The following is a 4,775-nucleotide window of genomic DNA, read 5'->3' as shown; positions in this document are numbered from 1 at the left end:
TTCAACACACTCCTTTACAGAAGCCCTGATTTGTCTGTGACTCCTCCAGTCATAATGCCTGCCTTGGTCATCGCTTCTCCATGCCCTTGGGAAAACTTGGCGTAGGGGACTGATGGACATTGTGGAAATGGGGTCCATGTCTCCCTCTTGGTGAAGTGTACAGTCCTGTCTCCCTGCATCCCTCTCCCATGGCTACAGACACAAAAGATGCCAGCTTCTGTGCCAGCATCTCACTGGTGCTTAGTTCACTGCTGCGCTTCAAATCACTGGTTTTTGAGGTTTCCTTAATTAATTTAGGGTGTGTGTATGTGTGTGTAGTGGCAGAGGATGCTGAGAAATTGTCAAAAAATAGAATTGCATTTAGCTTAATTTTCTTTAAGATTGTAGACTGGCTTTGTCGCTTTGGCTAGTGATTCCAAAGTCTGTGATAAAAGGCAAAGTCCTTCTAACCCGTTTCATTCAAACAAGCTCTGTGCTCAGAAATAATAAATACCAGCTAGCGATGGCTGCCTTCCATCCTCATTCTCTGTAAAACTATGTAAATACCAAGTAAATACCACTTGGTTTTCCCTCCCTTCTTATTTCCTTCTCTCCCCACTTTCTTCCTTCTATCCATCCTTTCTTCTTCATTTCAAGGGGTAAATTTTTGTGATCTTAAAGATAAAAGGAGTGGCAGTTTGAAATGATAGGGTGCAAATTCATCAGTTGTCCCTTACACGCTTTCTGCACCCAAGCCCTACATGATTGACGGTGTCCAGTGCTGAATGGAAATGCAGACCGCCTTGTTTGATCATAACATAAAAAATTTCTAAGTGGTTAGAGGAGAGTGTTAAATCCAGCTCAGGGCCCTCCTAAGCACTGTGTACTGCGCAGGTCACGTGCCAAGGAAGCTTGCCTTGCCTTCACTGTGGATGCCACTTTTTGTGAAAAGATTGAGGTGGCAGTATTTGTTTTCTTTCTCAACTCAAGTTTAAACTTCCCTAATGTTAAGACTGGTTTATTCTGGATCATGCTGAATCGCAAATGCTTGTTTCTCACTTGAACTGCTGCTCAGTTAGATCTGAACTGAGAACAACCTTGCTTATATCTTCTGCATAGCAAGGGGACCAAAACCAGATGCCAGCGACTTGAAACACTTTTTTTCTGTGCCAGTTATGAAACTGGCATGTGTGTCACTTTGTGCATTCATTTATGGCAAAAGAAAGTTTGTTTTGCTTTATGTGATTAAACTGAATATTTGGCTTGATGCTCATGCAAATATATGTGCATTTATTCTAATATAATACATATATATACATATTCAAATGCACTGGATTTTTGTATATATATATATATATATATATATATATATATATATATATATATATGTGCATTACAGAATTGACTTTATGGCATTCCAAGACACAGATGAACAATGAGGAAGATAGCTATATTTTAAAAATGATATTGATGCACTTTTAAAGAAAAAAATCAGGGAGCTACTCTAACAAAGTCTGCAGCATACACAGCATGACAAACAAATTAGAAAACAGCAGATGCAGCACAAATTAAGATGTATTTAGCACGGCAGCCCATCAGATGTGTGAACGTCTTTTGTAACTCAGCTTTGCAAGGTTGATGTATTGCACTTTAGACAGCTGATAATGAACCCTCCAAGCAATTAGAAGTGGAAATACTGAGGAGTCAAAATTGTGCTGTTCCCAGTGGGTCAAAAAAGGAAAAAAACAAAAACAGAAAAAACGCATATGAAATTTACTTCTTTATGTGCTTGCAAAACAATGAGAATGTTTCAATTTATATACTAGTGTGTTTGAATTTCTCTTACATTTTAAAAATTCTTACTTCATTTCAATTACCATCCGATTCTAAAGTGTCATTAAATAAGTATGAATTCTGCTGCAGTTACACACGTTTTATGGCCAATACAATGTCTTTCTTTTATGGGATGCATTATTTAGTAATCTTACATTAAGACAATAACTTCAATCATTATGCCTTCAAATGGTAATAACCATGGTAATGGCTTCACTGAGCTGCTTCCTGACTCTATCATTTTGTTTTCTCTTTAATAGTACAGCATTGTTTTTATTTCTATGCAGAAAATGTGCCACCCCTCCCCCGCCCCCACCCTGTTTCTCTTTTCTGAGTGTGGGAGCACATTTGCAGTAGGTAAGGCAGCATCAAATTTCATCTAATAGGAAAAATTCTGTCCTAACCCAGAGCCAAGGCTAATGATGCACTATTAATATTTGTTTTTTTTTGGTTTTTTGGATCAATATTTGATTTAAGCAAGCCTATCATTTCCTTCTAGGAGGAAGAGGTGTCTGGTAGTCACTCTGTAGAATTAATAGTAGTCCAGCATTCTATCAATTATGGGTTTTGACAAACTTAGAGAACTCAAAAGAACCCACTGGAGAATAAGTCAAACAACATACAGGTGGAAAGACAATAATGAATAAGAAAAGGAAAGCTGATTGGTGTATTCTGCCTAGGAAAGAGAGATCTGACAGGTGATTTGAAGTCTGACCCTTCAGGGTGAAAAATCTTAGGTTGTTCTGATATTCATGGTCTTAAAGAAGTCAGCCTCATAGGTACTATTTTCTCTTGAGTTTGTTTTCTGTTATTCTGTTGTTGCAATCTGTATCAGTAATTCCAGATTACCAAAGAGCCATCTCCCAGCATCAAATTCTATGTGAAGTTGAGAGAATCCATGAGGGTGAATTGAAATGTTACATTCACATATCTGTAAGACAAATAAAAATGTCAAAGTGCGTGTGCTGATCAGTCACATCATGAACACAAAGAACAGAACTTATTTTATAAGGTAGCAGCCTTTCCACATTCCCGAGAGAGGGGTCTATACAGTGTTGCACTGGGTTCCCATCTATTGTTGGGAAAATAGAATAGTTTGGTCAGGGCCCTCACCTCAGGTCCAGTTGGGTGTGGTTTTAGCACATTCTTTGTAAGCAAATTGTGTGTGTGTGTGTGTGCATGGAGTTGGTGCACATGTGCCATAACGTATCTTTTTAGTTTTGTTGCTATTCTTGTGTTCTTCAGAGAGAGAGGGAGAATTTTAGTGAAGCAGGTGGGCAGGTGTCTGCCTCAGGCATCCACCCAGTGTGGCCATGCTTTCCAACCTATGGCTCCAAGGACCTTTTGTCTGGTTACCTAGTTCATAGAACTGCATGAAGAGGTCTGGTGACACAGCCTGGCATGTGTGGGGTCTGGTGACCTAGCCTGGTGTATGAAGGGTTTGTGACCTAGTCTGTGAATGGGCTTGAGTGGTCTGTGGGCTCCAGACCCAGCCTTAGCTTGACAATTGGCCCAGTTGGTGCAGGATTACAGGCAGGTAAAAGAGCCTGACAACTAGCGTGGTCGTGTAGCTAGACAATTGGTGTTACAAACAGGATTAAAAGCATTACAATTGGGACGTCAGCAGGATTACAGGCAGGTAAAAGAGCTCAACAATTGGCCCAGGTGACAGGATTCCATATATTAGCCTTAGCAGTAGCCACACACCATCATAACTTAAAGGAAAACTTTAACAATGTCTGGAGGCCTTGGTGTCCTACAGGTGAAGGAGAAGATGTCCTCAAATTCCTTGCAGCAGGAACCCACTTAGGTAGCACCAACCTTGGCTTTCAAATTGAACAGTAACTCTGCAAAAGGAAAGGTGAACGCATCTATGTCATAAATCTGAGGAAGAACTAGAAGAACCTTCTGCTGATGGCTTCTGCCATTGTTGCAGTTAATCCAGCTGATGTCAGTGTTATATTTTCCAGGAGTACTGGCCAGCAGGCCGTCCTGAAGTTTACAGCTCCACTGGGCCCACTGCTATTGCAGGGGCTTCACCCTGAGACTCTTCATTAACAAGATCCAGGCAGCCTTCGCATTAATGCTCTTAGGGTTGGCCACCAGCCTCTCACCAAGGTGTCATAAGTCAACCTGCCTCCCCGCTCTGTGTAGCACAGATTCTCCTCTCATCAATGTGGACATTGCCATCCCCTGCAATAACAAGGGGGCTCTCTCAGTGGGTCTGATGTGGTGGATGCTGGTTCAGGAAATTCTGTTCATGCGTGGCACCATCTCGCATGAACACCCACGGGAAGACACATCTGATATCTACTTCTTTTGAGATCTTGAAGAGATCGACAAGGAAGAGTAGGCCACTGCTGAAAAGGTTGTGTTCAAGGAGGAATTTCAAGGTGAATGGATTGCTCTAGCTCCTGAGTTTACTGCTACTGAACCTGAGCCTGGAGATTAGTCTGAAAGGCGGGTGCCCTCTGAGCCTGTTCAGCAGAACTTACTGAACACCAGGGCCCTCAGCCTACCTGAAGATTGGTCTGCAGCTCTCACTGCTCAGGCCTCTGAATGGGTAGGAATGCCCACTGAATGGGCTTAAACTGTTCTTCCACGGGCTCTTAAACAGAAAATGAAGCAGAGAGGATCAGAAATCACGTGGCCAAGCTGAGAGGTCATAAAGTAGCAGGGTGCAGACTGGAATATATCTGTAGACTGCAGATGTTTTATTTATTCAATTTTCTTTTTAGTGTTTAAAAATTGATGCAACCATTTTAAAATCGGGATTTCACACAAAGATTTGGATTTTATCTTTTTGAGCAATCCGCTAGCAGTGGGCCAGCATTCTTATATGGGCACAGTTGGGGACCTGCTACCTGCAGATGGGCTGGTACTCTCCAAGTTTCCACAGCCCCATCCCCCACTGCCTTCTTCTCACGGAGCCTACCCACTCCTGCTATTTGTTTTGCTGCTTG

General features: G+C 41.8%; 1 pseudogene; it reads left to right on the top strand.

Moving 5' to 3' along the window:
- Positions 1-3,547: 3,547 nt before the first annotated feature.
- On the top strand, positions 3,548-4,402 carry LOC134370339 (small ribosomal subunit protein uS2-like; annotated as a pseudogene).
- The last annotated feature ends 373 nt before the right edge of the window (positions 4,403-4,775 follow it).

The sequence above is a fragment of the Cynocephalus volans genome, chromosome 2 (assembly GCF_027409185.1).
Source record: "Cynocephalus volans isolate mCynVol1 chromosome 2, mCynVol1.pri, whole genome shotgun sequence".
Taxonomy (NCBI): Eukaryota; Metazoa; Chordata; class Mammalia; order Dermoptera; family Cynocephalidae; genus Cynocephalus; species Cynocephalus volans.
Note: the sequence above shows the minus strand (reverse complement) of the source record. Positions and strands in the feature narration are given on the sequence as shown.